Source organism: Emydura macquarii, unplaced genomic scaffold (genome assembly GCF_026122565.2).
Source record: "Emydura macquarii macquarii isolate MOO-44397 ecotype Brisbane River unplaced genomic scaffold, CSIRO-AGI_Emac_v2 contig_2681, whole genome shotgun sequence".
Classification (NCBI taxonomy): Eukaryota; Metazoa; Chordata; order Testudines; family Chelidae; genus Emydura; species Emydura macquarii.
The window spans coordinates 3,240,426-3,265,393 of NW_027132818.1; the positions used below are offsets into that span (position 1 = coordinate 3,240,426).

General features: G+C 43.6%; 1 protein-coding gene across 1 annotated transcript in view; it reads left to right on the top strand.

The window, feature by feature from the left end:
• The first annotated feature begins 6,892 nt into the window (after positions 1–6,892).
• TIAM1 (TIAM Rac1 associated GEF 1) overlaps positions 6,893–24,968 on the top strand; it is a 290,775-nt gene continuing 272,699 nt past the window's right edge. Inside the window, exon 1 of the mRNA XM_067565615.1 lies at positions 6,893–7,089. The gene's annotated coding sequence lies outside the window, so the exon portion shown is untranslated. The remainder of the gene's footprint in view (positions 7,090–24,968) is intronic.

Below are 24,968 nucleotides of genomic sequence, written 5' to 3' on the forward strand. Positions count from 1 at the left end.
TCTGGAAGACAAAAGGATTTTGAAAGTGGGAAGGGAGACCCAGGCAGGGAAGGTAGGTTGTCCAGCCCAGCCTGAGTTTAAGAAACTGCTTGTACCACCTAACCAGGGTGAGACATTGCTAATTTAAATATTGGTAGTGTGTAGAACTTAGACTGTGATTTTAATGTTTAATGTTTTATCTCAACCAGTGGGGTTTCAAATTGGAGTGTCTGGAAATGTTAGCTCAGTAACAAAAGCTATTGCATGTCTTCCCCACAATGAGATGAGAGCAGACTTAATATAATTTTGGGGACGGACTCCTTTTGGTGCAGTTCTTACAAACTGTATGAGTGGAGGGGCGGGGGAAGGGAGAATTGGCTGGTGCCTCTCTATTGTTGTTTCATGAGTGACTAGGCAAGGCACTCAAATAATTAAGTTGGGTGTGTCCCTGTCTGTAGATGGCTGTGTAAGTGTATCTTGCTGCTGACAGCAACAGTATCACAGAGTGACAGGCAACCCAGGTTAACATTCATGTGATCTAGCTGGGCATGGTGCTCTGTATGCCTTGGGCGAGGTGATAACAGAGCCTGGAGGGGCTTGCTGCTTGTCACTAACAAGGCATTGTGAGGGACCGCCTAGGCTGGAGAGTGAAGAAGTCATGGTGCGCTAACAGTGTTCAGGTTGCACACCCCAGGGGAACTGTCACACCACTACTATGAAGTATTAAACATACAATCTGCAACTTTACATTAGCTCCTCACTCTTCCTCCTTCAAGATTCATAAATGGTCTGGTATTTCTCAAAATGTATCATATAACATTTTAAGAACAAACAAGCTGACCAAAATGTCTTAAAGATGTGAAAATTAGGAGTTAGAGACCATTTGTGTCGTTTATTGGTAATCATTCATAAAGGGGCAAGTATAAAGCGGTTTTAGGGTCTGATCTTACTGCTATGATTACAGATGTGAGTATGGGCAGCAGGATTAGGCCCTTCATTTGAAATCATCAAACATAATTTAAACAAAATTAACTGGGCAATGGGGTGGCTGAGTGTGGGCCTAGCACTGTCTACACCAGGGATTAGATGGGTTTAATTATGTTGCTTATGGGTGTGGATTTTTCACACACCTGAGGCTATGTCTACACTGCCGCGGGAAGTCAATTTTGTTTAATTCGACTTTCAGCAGGCAATTTTTAGAAATTGCAGCAGAGTGTACACACTACGGTGTTTGCGCTGGTCTCTTGCATTCACACTGACCAGCCTTAATTAGAATTAGAAAGGCATGCAATGTGGGTAGCTATCCCACAGCGCAATTAGCCACAGTGGCTGTTGGGATGAGTGTCTTCATCCCAGGATGCAACGCTGCTTCCCCCATCTTCCCCCCCCTCAAAGCAAACAGTGTTTTTGTGCTGTTTTTTTACTTCCCGTGATCGCCATTGCTGCAGAGACATGGAGCCAGCTCAACTCTGCACTATAACTGTGAGCGTGACAAATACATCGCACTTATCATTGATTATTTTAGAAATAGAGCAAGACGACAAAGCAGAGACAAGGCTGCCCTGCTACAAGTCATCAAGCAGAACAATTCCTGGTTGCTGCAGGCTGTAACGAGTCATCTGCAGTCCGTGGAGCACAGGTTCTGGTGCAGGGAAACAAGCACAGACTGGTGGGACCGCATCATTATGCAGCTGTGGGATGACGATCAGTGGCTGCAAAACTTTATGATGAGAAAGGCAACTTTCCTTGAACTGTACTCGGAGGTGGCACCATCCCTAAAGCGTGTGAACACTCGATTGAGACAAGCTATGACAGTGGAGATGAGAGTCGCCGACTATTACTGCTTGGTTGGAGTTGGTAAATCTACAGTGGGCATAGCCATGATTCAAGTGTCTTCAATAGACTTCTGCTACGAAGGCTAGTGACTTTGGGAAATGTGCAGGACATAGTGGAGGAGTTTGCCATGATGGGCTTCCCAAACTGCGGGGGGGACATTGATGGGACGCACATCCCCATCTTAGCGCCTGCACACCTAGTGACGGAGTACATAAACCACAAGGGGTACTTTTCCATGGTCCTGCAGGGGCTTGAGAATCACAGGGGTTGTTTCACACACATCTATGTGTGGTGGTCTGGTAAAGCGCATGATGCTCGTGTATTTCCTAACTCAGGGATGTTCTCTAAGATGCAGGTGGGAACTTTCTTCCTTGACCAAAAAATTCAGCTTGGGGGTGTGGAAATGCCCATAGTGATCCTGGAGGATCCTGCTTACCCCTTGTTCCCTTGGCTAATGACGCCATACACCGGTCACCTTGACAGTGACAGGGAGTGTTTTAATAAGAGGTTAAGCAGTTGCAGAATGGTTGTAGAATGTGCCTTTGGGTGTTTAAAGGGCAGATGGAGGAGTCTCCTCACAAGGCTGAACATGAGTGAGAAATACCTCCCTTCTGTGATATCTGCTTGCTGTGTTCTTCATAATGCATGTGAAGCGAAGTGTGAGAGGTTCCCGCAGGGTTAGGCTGTGGAGGCAGAAAGACTGGCCACCAGTTATGAGCAGCTAGATGCCAGCACTATGCTGAGAGCTAACCACAGAGCACTTTGCATTAGGGAAGCTTTGAAAAACAGGTTTTGCAATGAGATGCGGGACTGATTTCTGTTCCTGTATGTTGTTTGCCTTTGTTGTCCCCCCCCCCCCCCCCCCAAACAATATCTGTGCCCACCAAATCCCTCCTGAACAAGATATGATTTAATAAAGAAATGTTTTGGAATGATGCAAAACGTTATTTCTTAACATTCAAGTCATGGGAGAAGATGGGGGAGGGTTCATTCACTGTATCAAGGGGGAGGGTGGTAGCTTGCTGGTCAGCAAGCAGTCAGTGTGGCCGCTGAAGCTTTCTGCTTGCCTCCACTGGAGTGGAGGAGAGCACGTACTGCAGCCTGGACAATCTCCTCCGAGACCTCTTGGGGGCGAGGGAGAGGGAGGGCAGCCAATCCCTCAGTTGAGGAGCATTATGAAGAGGCTGAAGCGGGACTCCGTGCTGCCTCCGCTCCTCCTGAAGCTCCACAAACTGCCGGGGCATGTCTGCCTGGTCCTACATGATTCTCAGCATTTCTTGCGTAGTGGTGTGATCATGCTCCATCATTTCTCTCCAAATCTCCCTGTCCCTGTCCATGTTCTGTGACAAGGTCAGCCTCCATGCTCTTTGCTCTGTCTCTGAGGTGTTCATGAGCTCCGCAAACATGTCATCTCTGCTTTTTTTTTTGTCTTCGGAATCTGAGACAGTCTGTCCGCAGCATTTCTTAAGGGTGGGTCCAGGGCAGAGGTGTCTACAGAATGAAAGAAAAATAACAAGGTAGCACAGTTAGTATAGTGAAGAAAATGATATAAATGTAACAATTGAGATAATGATCCCCTGAAGAAATGTAGCAAATGTGTGCAGAGAAACAATGTACACTATGTTACCATTAAAAATGTTGCAAATGGTTTCCTTGATACAATGTAGCACATGATTCAATCTCTCTGCTTGTATTTTAAACCCTTACAGAGAGGAACTGCAGAGTGTGGTGGTGGTGGGGCGGAGATCTCTGCTTGAATTTTAAACCGTTACAGAGGGGAACTGTGGACGGCATGGGGGGCGGGGGAGAGAGGGAGGCTATGCTTAAAACACATGAAGCCATGATGCTGGCTACCTTGATTACAGAGAAGAATCCTACCATGGAGGGATGAACAAGGCAGTCCTCCCCTAAAAAGTTTTTCTAGAGATAACAGATTACATACATTAAACTTTCCATGAGCTATCAACTGATGATAAACATAGCATTTCTCATCACATAAAAAAAATTATCTCTGGGTAACCACCCAGTACAGTCAACGAAATGCCTGATATCCCCTTCGTACCCCCTCTCCCCCACCCAATGTATAGGGCAGAAATGCTAATAAGAAAGAAAACTCACCAGATGTGCCTTTCCCAGTGTGCCTTTCCTGTGTGCTGCTGGACTGCTCAGGGTTCAGGAATAAGTCCTGACTTTCGGTGAGAACGGACACCCCGCTCTCCTGCACTCTGCTCTCCTCAGCTTCCTCCTCCTCCTCATCCATGGAGTCCTCATCGTTGATCCTGGACTGTGACCTACCAGAGGTATCGATGCTGCAGGGAGGCACCGTGGTGAGATCACCACCGAGAATTGCGTGCACCTCATCATAGAACCAGCATTTTTTGGGAGAGGAGCCAGAATGGCTGTTAGCTTCCCTGGCTTTCTGATAAGACTGGCGGAGCTCCTTAATCTTCACGTGGCACTGCTGAGCATCCCTTTGGTGTCCCTTCTCCAGCATGCCCTGGGATATCTTTCCATAAATATCCAGATTCCTTTTGCTGGCTCTGAGCTGAGCCTGAATGGACTCCTCGCCCCACAGCCCGATGAGATCTAAGACCTCTGGTCGACTCCACTTTGGAGCACGTTTGGGCTTTGCAGTAGCCATACGGAGAACAGTGACAAAGCTCTCTCCATGATGGCTGCACAGGAAATGAAAATTCAAATCTTCTTGGGGCTGGGGGGAAGGGGACTTTTCCTGCTAGCGTGACCACTGAGCAGCACAGTGCGACTGTCCAGAGCGGTCAAAATGGGGCATTGTAGGATACATTCTGGAGGTCAATTAATTCGAATTAAGTTCCGTTGAGTCTACACTAACACTAAATCGACTTAACAAATTCGAATTAGGCGCTATGCCACTTGCGGAGGTGGTCTTACTAAGTGGATTTTACAGGCACCTTAATTCGAATTAAGAGTGGTTCCAGTGACTTTAAGTTGACCTAAGTTGCCAGTGTAGACCAGGCCTGAGTGACATATCAGAGTCGACCTAACTTTTTAATGTAGTCCTGGCCTGAGTCTATGCTAGGGCTTTTGCCAGCATAGCTGTCAGGCAGGGGTGGTAAAAATATCACACTCCTGACTAACATAGCTATGCCAGCAAAACTTTTAAATCTAAACCAGGCCTAAGTTATAACTCTTTCTTACCAATAGTAAAATAAGGTTAAATCCAAATGGTGTCTGTTGCAACATGTCTATTTATATCATGGTTATGGTTAGAGCACAGGAAGAAAAGGATCATATCAAAAACATTTTTCTTTTGAAAGACATGTCTTTTGGATGTGTATTTTGTATGTTTTTAATATTTTCTGATTGTTAATAAAACCTTCACAGACCACATAAGTTTTCTTAAAATTGTTTTTCTTTCTATTTGGCAAATGCCAGGTTTTTTTTCACCAGTTTCTCATGGCATGCAAGTCTGTCACTCATTTTCAGATCTGCATCATAAATGATAAATTGTTATTATAATTATTTAGTTTTATTGATGTAGCACCCAGATCACATCAGCAAGAGTGACATTTAACTTATTTCCTCTGCTAGCTGTCCTTGAGAAGAACACAAAATAATGTCTGTCCTGTATAAAAGTGTAGCTTTGTTTTGGTTGCAGGTGATGTATTTTACCAAGTATATTAAATAACTGTTTAGAGTCCAGAGTCATTGCTACCCTTATGCTTTTGATGTTTTAGCAAGAGGCTCCCATAAATATTTTCCCACTTAGTTTGTGATAAATCTTGTTTCTCCAGGCTGCTTACATACTAAAACCATGTGGGCCATGTCAGTACATAGCTAGAGGATGGAAGAGGAATTGAGGAATATATTAATTAGTTCTCCCGTGAACACTAATGAATGAGCTGTCTCATGGCTAAGGATAAGATTATGTCACAGAGGTCACGAATTCTGCGACTTTCAGAGACCTCTCATTTTCTGCTTCAGCCCTGGGGTGATGGGCTGGAGTTGGTTGATGGGAGCTCTGGAACTCCGAGCTGCATCAGGTGGCAGGGGGGCCCCCACAGCTCCCAGCTGCCATGGGTGGCAGCGGGAGGCCTCCAGGGCTCCAAGCCACTGTGGCTGGCAGCAGGAGTGCTGGAACAATTGTTATAATATATAATGGAAACCACTTCAAGCCAGGTAGTGCAGCAGCACCCCTAGTTCCAGCACCCATGGGCGGTGGGGGGGAGGGAGTGTGGATCTGAACTCTCAGCTACCGCGGTGTTGGACCCTCCCTCCTCTGCAGTGGGCTTCGTCTTCCTCTCCTGCCCAGCCCCATTTTACCACAGTCATGTTTAGTAACTGTCAAGGCCAGGTCAGGGGCTTCCCTGAATGTTTGTTTCTTGCCCTGATCAGTCCCTGACTTTCACTAAAAACAACAGTGGCAAAATCTTCGCCTGCCTCATGGCCACCCCCAGTGCGAAGGACACAGCCAGCAGCGGCCCCCGGCGCCCATGACTGCTGGCCACTTCTCGAGTGGCCTTACTGTCAACTGGGGCTGGCCTGCCGCTCCAGGTGCAAATCTCGGCCGCCCGCCCGGCTCGCTCGCCTCCGCAGCTGCCCACGTGTTACAGGCGCTGGGTCTGTTTACTGCATCCACCTCGGGCAGAGAAGGCGGGGCAGAGCTCCCCGCAGGCAGCCAATCCCGTTGGCCCCCAGCGCCGCGCGCGCTAGCTTCATTTCAGCCCCTTGCTTTGAGTGGCTGGGGGCATGGGAGATTGACAGGCTGCTCTGGACTCAGGAGCCCGGCCGGTCGGAGGGGTTGGGGACACCGCTTTTGTGATGGGCTCCCAGTCCTGCGGCTTTCGGAACGTTGCGACTTGCGAGGCACGTGGCTCGCGGCCGAGTCCCTGCCCCTAGGGACAGGCCCCCTTCGCAAGGGGCCCCGCCCCTCCTCCCTACCTTAAGAGCCTTGTGCGCTATTGTCACCCAACATTCCAACTCCGAACGCCCCGCTGTTCGCCGCCGGCTCCCCTGATTGGCCCGCCTGGGTCAGACTGAATGGTGGGGCAGCCAATGGCGTTCCGTCTCTAAGGAGCCAGTTTGCCCCGCCCTTCGCAGCGCTTGCAGTAACAATATGGCAGCAGCTGCTATTGGCAGGGCGAGGGACGCGTTGTGAACAGCGGCGGCAGTGGCAGTAGTAGTAACTCCCCGCCCCCGGCAGCGGTGGGAAGGCTTCTTCTTCCCGCGTGCGCCCTTCTCCTTCTCACGTAGCTGGCTCTGGGCCAGGCCGGCAGCCAGACGGAGCCATGGCAGGTAGGTCCGGAGCTGGGCACCTGGGCGAGCCGCACGAGCAGGGGCAGGGGGGATGCACTGGAGCAGCCATCAGGTGCTGCCCGCCCCGGCCGCCGCTTCCCCGCCCGGGTCCTAGCGCTGGCGAGAGCGGGGTGACACAGTGTGGGGCATTGTGTGTTTCCCGGGAGCAGGGCTGGGCTGCGGCAGGGCTTCGGGGAATGGCCAAGAAAGGAGCCCGGGGCTGAATGAGGAGGCTGGAGCCGGAGCGGTGGCTGGAGGACGCTTGGGTCGGATGCAGCAGGGGGAGGGTTGCTGTCTTCTCCTGCTCTCTTCCTCAGCGGGAGGGGGCGGGGGAGATTGCTCTGCCGTGCTGCTGGAGGGGGGAGTTCAAATTTCAATCTGTGCTTCAGTGTATTACTGAGCCCGTGGCTAGGGAGCGGTGCTGAGTGAGTGGCTTTCCTGTAACCTCGGGGTTGTGGTGCAAAGGCAAGATGCGGACTGTAGCTGGGAGGTAAATATTTGCCTCGATGACAATGGGATCGGAGGATTCCTTGTTCGCAGAGGGGTATCGGCACAGATGGAGGTGAGTGAATGAGCAGCGCGGAAGGGAAAATGGTTTAACCGCCCCATAATCCCTTCCCCTCATTTACATCTGAATTGCTCAGAGATCAAAGCCAACGTATTGTTCAGCTTTGGTGTAGCGGGGTACATCCTTTATGTATGTGGTTCTCCGCTGTGTACGCGCCCCGGGCATTGTGCATTAAGATGCTTATGGAGGACTTTACCTCTTGAATCACCATGCCACTTATTCATTATGCTGCTGCAAGCTGCCCGCGCTGTCTTCCTGGCCTCGTCGCTGGGGCCTGCTTTTGTTTACAGACTTCAGTTGTGGGTGTAATTAGTGAATAGCTTTCATGCTGAGATCGCCTTAACTCCGTCCTCAGAAGTGGTTGACAAACTGGTAAGTAATTGCTTACTAATGGTTAATTTCTTAAGGTCCCTTTTGAGAGATGATGCAGAGGTATGCAAATGTGTATTTTGATGAGCTTTCTGCCATGATTTTAAAGATTTTGGACCCTTGAGAATACTGCATAAATAATGCATCTTGTTTCCTGGTCTGTACTGGATTTGGATACCAGAGGCATTCCTGACAAGTTTCAGGATTCCAGCTTTCAAAATGACTGGTTGAAAAACCTTACTGTCAGACTTGTGACTATCTTGCCCCCAGTTCTCTTTAAAAAACTGTCTGTTAAGCCATGCAGTCAGACAGAATACCAACTATTTTGAGACCTCTTTATTAGTAATGTGGACAACATGATTTTTGTTGCATGGGTTTCCTTTATGTGATTTTACTTGTAATATGTTTGTTTATGAATACAGTCTAAATCCCCTTCTCTCTTTACCTTTAAAATAATCCCATGGAAATAAATTAAACATTGTAAAAATCATGACTTCACCATTCTGTAGTTTGTTCAATTACTACATGGAAATGTTAAAACAATGCTGTTAAAGTGTATACTTTGTGTCACCAAGTTGTTGAGTAGATATTGAATGGAGAATGGGTATTTCAGCGTACAGATGTGTTTGCATATATAGTTTCCAATGTATAACTTGGAAGACTGTAAATGGATTACTCCCCTAAGGGGTGCTTTAGTGGTCTGGTGGAATTATGCACATGCATGATGGGGATAGGGTGGAGTAGACTTCTGAATGTAGAAAATGCATTAGAGAAACTATAAAATCTAGGAAAGTCAAGGTTCTAAAAAAAAGTTGTATTTTATTTATTTTGATCTAGGAGCAAATTTTTTTTTAAACAAAAAACTAAATACATGGAATTTACTATATTTCAATATTACATGTATGAAGGTCCTGATACTGCAAAAATTTAAGAATGTGCTTAAATTTAAATGTGGTGAGTAGTCCATTGAAGTCAATGGGACTATTCATGGTATGTAAACCTAAGCATGTGTGTAAGTCTTTGCAAGATCAGGATCTAAATGAGGGGTGCACAAACAGACCCTAAAAGTCATTTTCACTTAAGTGAGTGAATACTTACTTACACATGTAATCTCACCCTTAAATGGAACTATTCACGTAAATATAATCTTGAGCTTGCACAAGAGGGTCCTTAATTTCTCTGAGCAACTGAAGTGCTGTGTTTTGCATAAGATCACAAAGAATTGAGAAATGAAAAGAGTTGACTTTCTTATTTTAGAACTCTCTCCCCATTAGTATCTTTAGCTCTGTAGTATTTTTCGTCTTCACCAGTGAAATTGGAAAATGCAAATTTATTAGTTGTTGAGCAGTTCTTTACATCTAAAATACTAAAAACTTTAAATTTAAAATAATTAGGAAAAACTCAGTTCTGTTGAGTGATTACTTCTGGTGCCTAATCTGTAATAAGAGCATCCATTTTTCTTCCTGTGTTATTGAAAAGCTTCTGCCAATTTCAGTGACACTTCTACACTGTGATATAATTTATTGAACAAGGGCAAATGAGGCTTAGTTTCATCTTAACTATAAGGGTCCTATCCAGCAGAAAGCTGCTTTTTGGCTAAGTAGCTGCAGGAGCCCCTGTTCTGGGTATTTTCTCCTTATTAATGTCCATGATAACCATAGTCTGCCCTCTTCCTGGATGGAGACAGTTTATTCAATCAGATTGTTCATTTTATCATACTATATACAGCAGTGGGGCTCATTAGGAGGTAGTGTAGTCTAGTGGATAGTTTTTGACTACTTCGATTTTAAGCTCTGTGGTGCAGGGACCATCCTTTGCCATGTGTTTGTACTGTGCCTACTGTAATGGGGGCCTTGTCCCGGTGGAGGTGTTGGCAACTACTAAATAATTGTTGGACTGACTGTGTATGTGTTTCAAGAACGAAGTTCTACTTTGCTAGATGCAAGACCACTACATCACTACTTTGGGGGCAGGAGGAACCTTCTATGCTCCCCTCACATTTCACAGAGGTTTCCCACCAGTTCTTGTGTATATAAGAGGAGGAATTTTATATAAAGGACTTGTCTCTCTGTTATGGGTTCCTCTAGTCCTGTTAAGGCTATAGGAATTCTTGTGGGTAGCATGGCTCAAGGAGAGTTGAGGGACAAGTTAGGGTTGCTTTTGGAAGAGGAGGACATGAGCAATTTACTGTACATTATTTCTTTTCTGATGTGTTCAGAATCATTTGTTGTAGCTATACAGCATAACCATTCAGTAACCCTAAATGCAGAATAATCCCCCATTACCCTGCCTGATGTCTAGTTCAAGATATCGCTAGTTATGGAAAGTAAAAAAGAACCATTTGATACTGGGTTTAACAGCTATTGATTGCAGTATCCACTAATTGATAAGTTACACTACACATTACTTATTTAAGAACTCTAGGTGTTCATGCTTCAGCAATGAGCATGGTATAAATAACTAGATTGATAGAACTACTAGATTTTTTTGCAACAGCACTGAAAGTTAAGGTTTCCACAGCAACCATTACTCAGGTCCTCTTGCATATATGTAATATTTTCCATTTCTTAGTTAGCTGCTTGTGCTTTTTCCAGATCAGATCCTCCTCCTCACTCACATTTTGCTTTCATTCCTCCTACTTTCCTTTCTAGCACCTTCCTTTCTCATTTTATTGCTCTCTCTGCCTCCTCTTCCCATGCTGAGCTTCACGCCTCCTTTTGTGCCACCTCCTACTCTCGATACAGCAGGTGCATGCATGCCCTAGAAAAATCACTACTTGTCCAAGTGCCTTTTTTCTTCCTTCAGATCCTTCCATTATCTTATGCATCTCTTTTCAGATGTGCTCACAATGTGCAAGGCACTGTACAAATGCATGGGAAGCAAAAGTCCCTGCTATGAAAGGCTTAGAATTGAAAAATAAGACCAAGAGCTAAGGGAAGGGAGTATGTAAAACCCATTCCTCACCTTTTGCCTTCCTCACCAGTGGTGGCTTCACACTGTCCTGTACCTGAACTGTTGCTTTGTGCCTTTTGTCTGAGTTAGATTATAAAATCTTTGGGGCAGGAATTATGGTCTGGTTTTGTAAAGTGTTATATATATTTGCAGTATTGTATAAATATTCCCATGTGTAGTATGAAGCTTAATGCAGACTTGCAGTGTGACTGGAGAGGATTTCCAGATCCACTGAACTTTGAATGTTGGATGGTTTTGCCATTTTAACTCTAATGCGATGTTAGTATATTTAATTTTCCTGTTTTTAAAAAAAGAATCTTAAAGTAGAGTTTTTAGTAAGAATACATTAGAAATGCACTTGCATTTCTCTGAATATGTATAAACCTTAAATGATTTTCAGTCTTTCAAATAAAACTAACTTCTGGGCTGAGAACAAGCATGAAAAGTGTCAGCACCCAAAATATCTTAAAATTACAGCAAAAGCTACTTAAAAATAAAAGTATAGAATGAGTGCCATCTCAATCATAACTATAATAGGAACTAATGAAATAACTGCATTCTATTAAGAATGAGTAAAAATTAGAAAGGCTGATGTGGACCAAAAGGTACCGCAGCAGTAAACACCAAATGAATGATTCTCCTTATAGCTGAGGAATCCATTCCAAAAAGGAATTGAACTGGAGATGTCTTCTGTCCGAAATCAGTAGGGCTACCTGCTGAACTAAGGGATAATCTGCTTTTTCTGTTGTTCTCTTTCAAGCCTCTAAGTAAGAGGGTTTCTTTGCACAGTTCCTTTTCTTTAGAGTTTTTTCATTGAAGTGTTGACTAGGTAGGACCTTATCTTATAAAACCAGCCATTCTATCAATGTATTTCAAGTCAGTTACTTTCAAAACAATGGATGTATAAACAATATGGACAGCCTCGATATTCCAAGAGGAATTTTTACCAACCGGCAAAAGAAGGTATTATATTTAGTCATCTATAAATTACTTCACTTAAAACTCAATAATTGGTCTTAGCAGCGATTCCATAAAGTGGTTTGCAGGTTACTGGGAAATCTGAGGAAAAAGGCTTCCTTGATAAATGCTAGCTGAGATCTGAGGGTATTACAAATGGGGTTGCCTCAGGGGTCTTGCTTTCTATTTTTGTTAGTAACCTTCCAGCTCGGTGTATTTTTTTTTCCTATGCATATTCCATTGATGTGGCTTGTGTATTACAGCATGTCATCCCCTTCCAGATTGGCAGAAGCCTACAGTTTTAGTTTAATAAAATGGGGAGCATGATTCTTCTCCCAGGAGTTAATTTTTTTTTCCAAGTGAAATTTAAACCCAAATAATTATAATCTTTGAAATGCTGCACATATTATAGAAACAAACAGCAGCGGCTAATGTCTTGAAGTAGGCTGACCAGTTTAAATATTTAAATATTTTGGACTCTTGGCTAGATGTGTTTTAGCAAAATATATGGATTATAATCTCACCAGGATGGGTCCAAATCTGACTGCATTGTGCAGATTAAGAAACACAATTTATTTGCAAAGCAGCAGGTTACTCTTCAATAGCTATTATCCATCCTGTGTAGTAGGGATATTGCAAGTTGGGTGAGACCAATAGTAATAAACCGCCTGTGAGAAGAACAAAAGATAATGTTTACTGGAGTAAGAGTCGCATATTTACTTTCTTGTGCATTCAGAACCCATCATTATGCCCTCTGCAATCAATTTCATTGGTTTAGTCTTTCTGAGTGAAGGTGTTGATGTTGGTAGACAGCGTGTTTATATCTTGGCACTAGCATATCTAGGTTGGCTTCTCTCCCTTGCAGTCTGCAAGTATACCTTCTTCTCTTCCCTCTCCCTTAATTTTAAGGTGCCTAAAGCCAAACCTTATGAGAGGCAGACTTTTGGGGCTGAAGCCTGAGAGAGTTGGAACAAGATACCTAATCAACTAATATTAAAACAGTTTGATTTTTAAGACACTCAAGCATAAGTGCCACCAATGAGGAGTGGAGCGGAATGAGAGGCACATCACATTCTCAGGGGCAGATCCTCAACTCCTCCTGATGTCAATTTGTCACTGACAATTTACACGTCTGAGGTCCTGCCCCCCCTACTGTCTTTCTGAAATAATACCTAGAAAAAGGGTGGTAAAAAAAGTCATTGAGCAAGGTTCAGAGGATAATAGGTCCAAACTCTTTATAAAAAGATATATAATCTAAAGAGAGGAAGATAGTTCCTGTCTCAAACAGAATACAATTTAAAAAGAGATGAAGGAAGATACACCAAGGGTGGGAGAACAGGTTGTGTAAATTTTCTAAAGATCTCCAGGTCCAACTGCAGCAGTTCTAGAGCAGTGGTTCCCAACCTTTTCTCTGCCATGGCACACCTTGATTCCTTTAATTATTTTGAGCACACCACCATATAGTCTCCAAATGAACTCATGAATATTCATGAGCCAATCCGGAACTCTTCAAGTGGTTTTTCAAAAAATTTCATGGCACAATTGCTCAGGCCTGACGGCACACCGGTTGGGAAACACTGTTCTAGAGTATCAGACTTCCTTGCTTGCCTAAATAGGCAGGGAAAGTAATCTACTGCATATATGCAGAACAGTTTTCAGATATTAATAAATCTAGTTTTAAAAACCACAAGCTCTTCAAACAAGGCACAATATCAATTCATCACTGAGGTCTTCATATGTATCAACTATGAAGTTTAAAAACAGCCATTTTGAGTTATTAGAAGTTATTCTATCTTCAGCAGAAAATCCCTTCATTTATTTATAAAACTCAAAGCCCAAAATGCAGTAATATAGAAGTAACAAATATACTTTCAGTGCTTTGAATACTATAGATACTTAAACTAAGGGCTTTCTGCCCAGGAGAAATAGTAGTACACTTCATCATGCAAAAAGTCATGCTTCAAGTTTATCACGCTTCATTGTATTCAGTACATCTTTCTACGTAATTTCTTCTCTCTTCACCCACTCTGTTCCAACCCTTATTACACAGTTTTTCTCCCTATGGTTGGATAATCTAAAACCATCTGAACTGATTAAAAAAAATATGCATAGTTGCTTTTTTATTAGTACAGAAAAGTTTCAGCCATAGAATCATCTCTCTAGCAAAATTAGAAGGTTATTACTGAAATACTGTCATGGATTTTAAAGAGGTGTTTGCTTTCATTATTTGTGACATCTCGTTGAGCAATCAAGGGTTTATTGACAATTCTATTTTACTTCAGGTAATCACATTACTTATTGAAGGATAGTGATTTTTTCCCCCCCTCAGAACATTACACTTAATTTAATGCCAAGTAGTTCTCATATACATTACCCTTTGACTGAGTAATCAAGTTATCTTATTAAGGCAATAATGTTTTGGAGGAAATGTCCAATAAGTTGAGAAATGTATTATCTGCAGAGCATCACTCAAATTTAAAGTTATAAACAGTCTTTCTGAAATGCAGCAAGTATTCCAGTTTCCCTTTCTCATAAATATCACTGTTAATTCAGAAGGGTGGTTCTGATTCTTATCTGAGTCAATAATTCTGTGGCAAGAATGAGGGTATGTCTACACTGTGGAGCGAAGTCGATTTAATTTCAGTGGACTTTCACCTGCCAAACTTATGAAGTCAGAGGCTCGTGATCACACCACATGCATTGCTGGGGGTTGGTGTCCCCACCAGTAGCACTTGCATCGATAATCAAAGCAGTGCACCGTGGGTAGCTATCCCACAGTGTAACTACCTACAGTGCCTTTTGGGAAGGTTGTCGTCCTCCCATGACACAATGTGCTCCCTCCCCGCTCCCCTCTTGTCCAAAACAAACAGATGAACCTTTTTTTTGTGCCATTTTTCCAAACCTATCTCTGCTGTGCACACGCCGTTACAGGAGAGGCATGGAGCCAGATCAGCTATGCATTATCATTGTGAGCATCACAAACACCTCTCGACTTATCCTGCAGTATTTTCAGGGGCAAGACAGGAGCCACAGTGCTGAAAATTGCGGTGTTACTGAAGCCATCCTGCTACAAGCCATAGAGTGAAACAATTCCCGTTTGCTGCATGCAGTCACACAGCATCTTCAGTCGGTGGAGTGCTGCTTCTGGTCCCGTGAAACAAGCACATACTGGTGGGATCGTATCATTATGAAGGTGTGGGATGAAGAGCAGTGGCTGCAGAACGTTTGTATGTGAAAGGCCACTTTAATTGAACTTTGCGCAGTTGTTCCCAGCCCTGAAGCACATGAATACTCGCTTGAGATCTGCTCTGACAGTGGAGAAGTGAGTGGCCATCACTCTGTTGAAGCTAGCAACCCCAGATTGCCACCAGTCAGTTGGGAATCAATTCGGAGTCAGTAAATCCACCGTAGGAGTTGCTGTGCTGCAAGTGTGCAGGGCCATCAATAGACTTCTGCTAAGAAGCGTAGTGATTTTGGGAAATGTGCAGGCCGTAGTGGATGGGTTTGCCGCAATGGGGTTCCCAAGCTGTGGTGGGGCGATTGATGGGACACACATCCCTATCTTAGCACTGGACCACCTTGCCACAGAGTACATAAACCAAAAGGGATACTTCTCAATGGTGTTGCAGGCGCTTGTGGATCACAGGGGACATTTCACCGACATCAATATGGGGTGATCTGGAAAGGTGCATGACGCACGCATCTTTAGGAACTCAGGTCTGTTAAAAAAGATGCAGGCAGGAACATCCTTCCCTGACCAAAAATAAATATTGGTGATGTTGAAATGCCAATAATGAACCTGGGGGATCCTGCCAACCCCTTGCTTCCCTGGCTAATTAAGCCCTACACCGGGCACCTGGACAGCAAGAGGGAGCATTTCAGTAATAGACTCAGCAAGTGCAGAATGGTGGTGGAATGTGCATTTGGCCACTTAAAGGCAAGATGGAGATGTCTACTCAGTAGGCTTGACCTCAGTGGAAAAAAAAATATCCCAGCAGTTATCTCTGCATGCTGTGTGCTCCCTAATGTCTGTGAAACAAAGGGGGAAAAGTTCCCGCAGGGTTGGGTCATGGAGGTTGATAGGCTGGCCGCAAATTTTGAGCAGCCAGATACCAGTGCTGCACTGAAAGAGCAGACCACAGAGAGCTGCACTTCATGGAAGCTTTGAAAACCCATTTTTGCAATAAACTGCAGTAACGTACGTCTCTGTCAGTGCTGTGCCTTCCCTTCCCATCCCCCACTCTCGCATCATTGTTCCCCTCCTCTTCTTTCCCTGCCGACAATCCACAAGCTCTCAATGAATAAAGAGTAATGTTTTTAAAGTAGAAAAGTTTTATTGGTGGTCCGTTACAGTGGGGGGCAAGGATGATAATTTAACATTCTCATAAGGCTGCTTGGGCATCCAGAGCAAAGTGTGATTGTGCAAACAGCAAAGCACACAGATTCCAAGTTCTTAAAGGGGCTGTCGCCTCTTTCTGCTCCCCTCCACTGGCGTGGAGTGTGTACTGCATCCTGCTCAACCTCCTCTTAGAGCACTTGGGGGTAGGGGCTGGGAAACAGTTTGTTGGTTGAGTGTTTTTGCAGGGGCTGCAGAGGGAGTCTATCCTGCTGCTGCTCTTCCTGGAGCTCTAGCAAACACCTTAGCATGTCTGACTGATCCCTCATAATATGCAACATCTCCTCTTGTGCTGCGTGCTCCTGCTCCTGGGCTGATTTTCTGTTTTCCATGTCCATGTTCAGTTTTTCTGACAATGACATTCTCCAGGCTCTGAGCTCTGTGTCAGCAGCCATGGTGGTGTTCATTAGTTCATTGAACATATCATCCCAAGTTGTTTTTGTTTTCACCTTCTACTCCTGCAGATCACCTTTCCCACATTAGAAGCAGGGGTGAAGGCCAAGGTGTCCACTGTAATGAAAGCAAAGCACAAAGTTTCCATTGTTAGCTGGGCCCATGGATGAAAAGAAATGTTACAATGTAAAAAGAATTCCCCTTCATATTCATAAGGCAAAGCCAGACCCACATACCAATCAGTACCTAGTGCATGGGTCAGAGTGGCGTTCCAGCCATGGTAAGTAAGGGCCCTTGCGTCCATTATAGGGAAGTCTCTGTAGCATTAAACTCCCCAATCCACACTTAACCAAGGAGCAGAATCATTGGGCTCCCCTTTACCATCCCAAAGACCGGTTTGGGAGGAGGTGGTCCAAAGGGATTGGAGGAGGGTGTGGGTGAAGTGTCGTTGGAGAAAACATAGGAGCATCTGTTCCCAGACCCCTAACACCTATGCCAACAATGTCATGGCTAGGAATTGTCTGTGTTGGGACCCAGGACACCATCCATGGCAGGGGAATAACACACAGTGACTATACTTGTTTGGGTACTGTAAACTTGTGCCATCTTGCCTAGGTGACAATGTGTGATAACACACACACTTTTTTTCCCAAGAAATAAGAAGGTGGACTGGGGCTATAACCATAGAAATGCCATTTGCTATACGCAGTCACCAGATGTGCCTTCCCCAGCATCAGTCATGCTGTCCTGTGTCCGGCTGGGCTGCTCTGAGGTAACAGGTCTTGGCTCTCAGGGAGAATGGATATCCCACTCACCTGCCCCCTGTTCTCCTCATTCTTCTCCTCATCCAAAGAGTCTTCCTCATTCATCCTGGACTGGGATTCTACAGAGGTATCTATGCTGTGTGGTGGTACAGCAGTGGAGTCAGGACTGAGAATTGCATGCAGCTCCTCATAAAAGTGGCATGTGTTTGGTGACAAGCCAGAACAACTGTTCGCCTCCCTAGTTTTCTGATAAGCCTGTCTCAGCTCTTTGATTTAACATGGCACTGCTGCACATCCCTGTAGTGGCCTTTCTCCGCCATATCACATGATGTTGTTTCGTGGATATCTATATTTCTTTTGCTGACTCGGAGCTAAGCCAGAACAGACTCTTTGTCCCACAGGCTGATGAGATCCAAGACCTCAGGTCAACTCCGTGCTGGAGTGTGTTTGGGGCATGCAGTCACCATGAGCAGTTCAGCTACAAAGCTCTCCACGCTAACCAAACAAGAAATAGGCATTCAAAATTATCCCGGTGCTTCAGGGGAGGGTCTGTTTTTCTGTCCATGTGGCTGCGGTGCAGCAGAGTGCGAATGTCCAGAGCAGTCACAATGGAGCACTATGGAATACCTCCTGGAAGCCAATGAGGTCGACTTACATTGCACTCTGCCTACACTGGTGCTCATTCGACCCACACAATTCAATTTCAGTGCTACGCCACTTGCGGAGGTAGTTTTAAATAGAATTTTACTGCGATTTAGGTTGGTGGAACTGACATGCCAGTGGAGATGCATGCTTTATGTGGTCGAAGTAATTCACATTCCGTCGACCTACATTGTCAGTGTAGACCAGGCCTGAGTTGAAAAACAGTATTTAATGACTGCAAATGTCATCCAGAAACCTCAGTCTGCTTCTAGATGTAATATGCCTGCAGATCCACTATCGGAGTTCATACATGGTGATTGTTGCCTATTCTAGGAGGATATGGCAGTTGGGATATCCTGACATCCCCAATGTGTTAACATAGCTTCCCTCAGTTCACTTCCCTATGTCTCAGCCATCTGCATTTTTCACCTGCTCATTACAGTCTGATGGGCTCATTCTTTTTCCTGGTACTGTCTTATGGGTCTAGCCAGGACTCTCTCAGTTCACACAATATATGCTATTCTATCACTTTGTTTGCAGAAAGAGACCTCACTGTAACCCTTTCAGATATGGAATTACTGCAGCAGAATGTTGTGCATGAATGCTGTCTCTGACTTCGCCAGACTTAATCTTTTTCTCACTTTCCTAGTCCGCCTTTTCTCCTACTGAAGTAGCTTTCTATGAGGTTAACTTGCCTCCAGAAGTGATTGGGAGTGAACTGATTTCCTGGATTGCAACACCACTTTGTAGGTTTATTTCACTGGAACCTCAAGCTATGGAATATTTTCATTCATCTTTTCGTCTTAATTCTCACTCACCTTTCTCTAGGTATACTTTCCCATGTCTTCTCCCCCATCCTCTAAATGCTGGTCTGGGCGTCTCCTTGATGCTTGGTTATACATAGCCTGACTTTTTCGGTTTGGTGTCTTATGCTGTATTCCATTCAAGCTTCTAGGCTAATAGAAGTAACTGGCAACTATTTTTTTTTTTTAAAAATACTAGTGCAAGATAGAAATAGCTAGTTCAGCGTTGTCCTCACTTTTGAGGATTCAGCTGCAGCCTGCTAGCAGAAAACGTAAAGGGCTACAGTCTTATTAGAAACCATATATTTTTTGCATTCATCTTAAAGAGGAGTCCTACTCCAATTTGCAAGTGGAAATTTGGTTTTCAGCTGCCAGCCTTGCAAAACCAGTCTGAGACCTGCAGGTCAAGTTATGTTCATTCTGGCTTGTGCTGCATCACCAGAAATAAAGATTCTGCAGATGAAGTTCTGTCCCCCATTATAGCCATGCAACTTTAATGTCTTCAGTGGGATTGCCCAGGTATAATAAAGTTTATAATTAAAGAGAATGGGGCCCTACGGAAGGAATTTATCAATTCTGTCGATGTACAAGCCGGAAGAGAAGCTCAGTTACTGTCCAAGAGCAGTGTTGTTTCTGTAAGGCTGACAGCAGTTACATTTCTTGTTTAAAAGTAATTGGATATAATCTGATATAAACAGGAAGTAGGTCTGCTGAGTAAAAAGATGATACTTGTAAACATTAATTCTTCAGACAAGAACCACACTGTAAGCAGGCAGAGTTCTCATCCCGCTCATGCAATACACACTCTGATATTGTTAACTTATCCCCTTTTTGTGGGTTTTCCTGATAACTGAAACAGAAGCCTCATCTTATACTGGGCTTTTTCTAGAGTTTATCCTTACCTGTTAGTCTCCTCTGATTTAGGACTTGTCTTTACTGCATTATTAGCTCAAATTCAGCTATTATTAGCTGTAAATTCAGTTTTGCCCCTAACCTGATTCCCATCCACACACAAACATCTCTAGCTCCAGTTAAGTGGTTCTTTAATCTTAAATTAGCTGGTTGGTCAGAAGATGTGGGTTGAAGTTCCTGTGTTGCTGATACTGGAGCTAGTAATGCAGCAGCTGAGTTCAGTCACTCTCTGTAGCTCATGTGTTTTGCAGCATGGTGATAGTCACTTGAGCCAGGCTAGCTGGAATGGAGTAACTCAATCTACCTGTTGCAAGCTCTCAGGGAGCTGCTTATTTTATACTCCTGAGTTTGAGCAAATAAGATGCACTTGGTCTGCATCTCTTAGCACAATACTCTTTTACACAAACTTTAGGCACTGCTTTATCAAATGTGTGAAGAAACATGGTACAACATCTTGGAAAGTTGAGGTTTAGAGCCAAAAAAGTTACACCAATACAGATGAAAATGCCACGAATGCATGAGTAAGAATTAAGTAGCTTTCTTAGATCTCCACTCCTGGGGAATTGTAATGGCAAGAGTTAGAGATAAAGTTAGATGTTTTCCTGACAATATAGGCAGATATGAAATGAGGCAATAGGATGGGTGGGATGTTGAAATTTTGGGTACTCACCTTAAAACCTGAAGTAGTGAGAAAAGTTTTTTGAATGTCTGAAGCTGGGGGAAATGAAAATGAATAAAGGATCTGATGAGACAGAAGTGAGGGGAGGGCTGAAAAGTTGGATGATATATAGAATTAGCACAGAAGCAGCAGCCAGAGTTGAATTAAAAAAACGTTGTGAGCAGATCAGTTGGAAGGGATGGAGAAAAGGGCTGGGGTGGGGCAGTGCAAAGACCACACTGGAGAACAGTGGGAGAGTCTACTGTTAATCACAAAAAGGAATGGTTAGACTGGCATATGTGAAACCCAGGATAGCAAGGTTTTTGAGATTGAGACTAACTATGGCAGCAGTCAAGAAAGCTGTCATGGTTTATAGTAGGGGTAGCCACACTTACTGACTCTCCGAGACCCCACTTACCCTCCCCTCCGGGCAGAATCCTCTAGCCCCACCACCCTGCTGAAGGGCAGAAGCTCTGAGACCCCCTCCCAGTCTGGTAGGCGGAGAATGGGAGGGGACATAGGGGGCTCTGTGAGCCGCACTTTAACTGTAAAAGAGCCGCATTCAGCTCACGAGCCACAGTTTGGCCACCCCAGATACAGTAGAACCTCAGAGTTATGAACACTTTGGGAATGGAGCTTGTTCATAACTGAATAAAACATTATGGTTGTTCTTTCAAAAGTTTACAACTGAACATTGACTTAATACAGCTTTGAAACTTTACTATGTAGAAGAAAAATGCTGCTTTTAACCATCTTAATTTAAATGAAACAAGCACAGAAACAGCTTCCTTACCTTGTCAAATCTTCCTTTTAAAAAAGTAACACAATACTGTACTGTTTTTTTTTTTCTTTTTTTCTTTTTTCAGGTCTCTGCTGCTGCCTGATTGCATACTTCTGGTTCCAAATGAGATGTGTGGTTGACTGGTCAGTTCGTAACTCTGGTGTTCATAACTCTGAGGTTCTACTTGTGTATAGTATATGTAGACCAAGAAGGATGAGAGTGCACCAGGATTCTATGAGATTGTAAAACACATGTAGGAGGGCAGATTAGGGACTGAAAGTTGTGGCAGTCAGACTGAAAACAATTGGGAAGGTTTTTCTGGGTAGGTGAAGAATAAAGACTTTTCCCCCTTAAAGACTTTGCTGAGAAGAGAATGAGACCACAGCAACTGAAAGAAAAAAGGTTGCAGGGTGAATTTTTGAGGAGGTGTTATGGCAGGACCTCTGAGGGAGTGGAGAAGGTATTTGGTTATTGTTGTGGTACACAGGACCGTGGATGAAGTGACTGGCAGGCAGGATGAGAAGATGAGAGGGAATAGGATCTTGCATGGGTTACTTTTATTTATTGAAAGACTGGTGTTTGAGAACGTGTTAATATAAGAAAGAGGATAGAAAGCTGTGGAAGGGTCAGTGTGGAGGGCTGATGGGATTGTTATGATGACTTCATATGAGAAATATCAAAAATAAAAAAATTTGAAAAATATAAACTGAAATCTGCAAAATTCAAAATACAAATTTTCTCTCACTTCCAGGGAGGTGAGACAGGGTGGAAGAACAACAGGGTGCTCATTATTGTAGATTAAATGCTAGTGCAGTTAGTAGTTATGGACACATGATATTGGGTCACAGTATTCCAGAGGGAGGTCTTATACAGAGTCTAGTGATGTTTTCAGATTTTTTGGTTTAGTTTTAGACTAGACAGATGCCATTGCTACCAACAATGGTTCTTGGGACATGATTTCAGAGGGTCATCATAACAGTAGGAGAGGAAATTATGGACCTCTCTGAGTGAAGGAGGTGAACTGGCTCAGAACAGGAGAGTACAGATTGGTAACCATGCAAGAAAATCAGATTGGGGCGATAGAGATTAAGACTTTTTCAGATATTTGGTCAGGGTTATGAGATTTAATGGAAGCTCTGGAACATGTACAATTCTTCTTGAAGGAGAGTTGTTAGTTTGACAAGGAACTGATCACATGGAAGGCATTGAGGATTTTATGGGGCAGTCCCACTAGGGAGCCAGTGAAGATACCAGAACTCTATTGTCACATGTTCCCAGTGAAATACATCACTTTACAAGGGGGATGTCACTTTTTGCACCAGCTTCAGTTTCTGAGCTGTTAAGATGTAACCCCATGTCTGATCTGAATATTGCAACGGGGTCTGCATCACAGAGAGAAAAAACCAGGGGCAGATGGGAAAAAAAGCCATCCTGCAGACTCTCTCTATCTGGCCATCCAACAAATCCTTCACTTGTAAACATGGCTCACAACTAGGAGACCATACTTTCAATTGAAGGGGCTGATAGAAGATCTGGCGAGGACTAGTTTCCCCACAACTTACCAACTTCACCTCAGCCTTATCGGGTTTCAGTCCCAGCCAGTTCATTCTCAAACAGGCCCTAACTGCTATCATGAATTGGGAAAGTCACCCAGTAATATGGAGATAGGGGAAAACGGAGAGAGAGAATTGACTATCTTCTCCATCTTGAAAACTTTTATCTCCTGCCTCCTAACAGGCTCATATATGCACTGAGTAAGGTAAGTGATGAGAGAGAGAGAGAACCTAGAAGAACCCTACATGAGAGAGCTTTTAGAGGAGGAAAGCAGTTGCTAAGAGAGAAAAGAACAAAACTGCCCTAAAGCAGCTCCATCTACTCTTCCTCAGATCCATAAGCCAATCAACACCCCCACATGATCAGTAGTATTGAAGGCAGCTGATCGAGCCAATAATAGCTGCATGGGCACCAGATCTTTTTGTTGCCAGGAGGAGAACCTCACTGGTGTAGTGAGGTTTGGAGCCAGATGGATGCAGGCTTTGGAGATCTGAATTACCTTTGGTCCTTGAGAATTGTCTTGCCACAAGCGTCTTCTTTCTTCAGAAATGAAAGATTGTCAGCACCAAGTGATGGTTTCTTGAGCAAAGTTCTTTGTTTTGTTCAGTTTGGGCAGGCATTTCTCACATGGCTTCCATAGATTTTGTTACATTTGCTAATTATTACGTATATTGGTGTTTAACTGAGGGATTTCCTCTTTACCTGTTCGTCATTTTCTTCTCCTGGATCTTTGAAGTCATAAGGTTAAAGTCCATGGGGAATGTCAGAGCTCCCATTGACTTCAGTGGAGTAAGGATTTCACCCATAATTCTCAATCTCTGGCATTTCACTTCTGTGTTGATAGGCTACGAGTCTGTAAAGACAGGATTGTGAATTCATTGCAGTATCAAGCAGAAGGAGAGGTTGGTTGCGAGTAAAGAAACTCGAGTAGATATGCATACCAGCCAAAATAACTAAATGAATACAAAAAGACTAGACAAGTAAATTATTTTTGTATAAATTCTTTTTTGAGAATTGCTGAAGTGTAAAGATCCCTTTTTAAAAATAAGATGGGCAATTAGTATTAATTGATTTTGTGTTTAACATCTGTTGGGATGAACTAATTTAGGATTAATGTGACAGTGTATGGAGTTTCAAGATAAACTGATTGATTGCTTTACATCACTTCTGAATGTAGCTTTCTTAAACTGCTAATGAAAAATCTATAACTAATTAACAGAATATTTCATTAAATGTACATTAAGCCTAAAATAGTTTCCAAGAGTCTTCATTAGATCCTTTTATTTCTTCTTTGCTGTAGGTAAGATGCAAATAGAGATGAATATGACTTTCATGTCTGTCTGATACATGCTTCTCTTTGGAAGATATTTTGTAGGCAAGACTGTTCTAAGTGTCTTGTCTTTGGTAGCAATTAGTGCAGCTTGCAATGGTGGTTTCTAATTCAGAACAAAGCTTTTTCGTGTATCTAGTGAGTAATGATTGTTGACAGCTGACAATGTTGGAGACTTCTTTTTATGGCTGGAATATGAATTCAACCAATTGCTGCTAAATTCAAATTACAGATTTATAATTTTAGCTGTAGGGCTTATCGCACTGGAATATTCTGTTTCATCTGGTATTAAACTGTGTAAGTCTATGTTGAAGGTATTACTTAAACCCACAAAGCAAGGAAACGTTTCATTTTGATTGAAACAGCGATTCTCAACATCTGTTTTCTTGTTCATTCACACCACATCCTGGTTATAACTAAGTATTGCATTGCATGGGATATTTAAACTTGCTCACTATTTGGAAATCTTTACTATACTAAGGCACATTAGGTCCCAAACTCCACCCTTATTCAATTCAGTTTACTATATGGATTTCAATCAACAGTGTAGCTGCTTGAGTGTAAATGTCTAGTTTAGACAGGTAAAGCTGTTACCTCCCTTTGAAGAGGGTGCAATGCTGCACTGGTGGAAATTGTGGTTTATAGGTAGAGCTCTGTGTGGATACAAAAATGTGGATCTGCATCTGATCCACATCCATAAGAATCAATTTACATCGAACCTGCCATCTGCAGACTAACTCTTCTATGGCATCCACACCTGCAGTTCTGGCCTCCCACCACCCAATCAGCTGTTTGGAGGC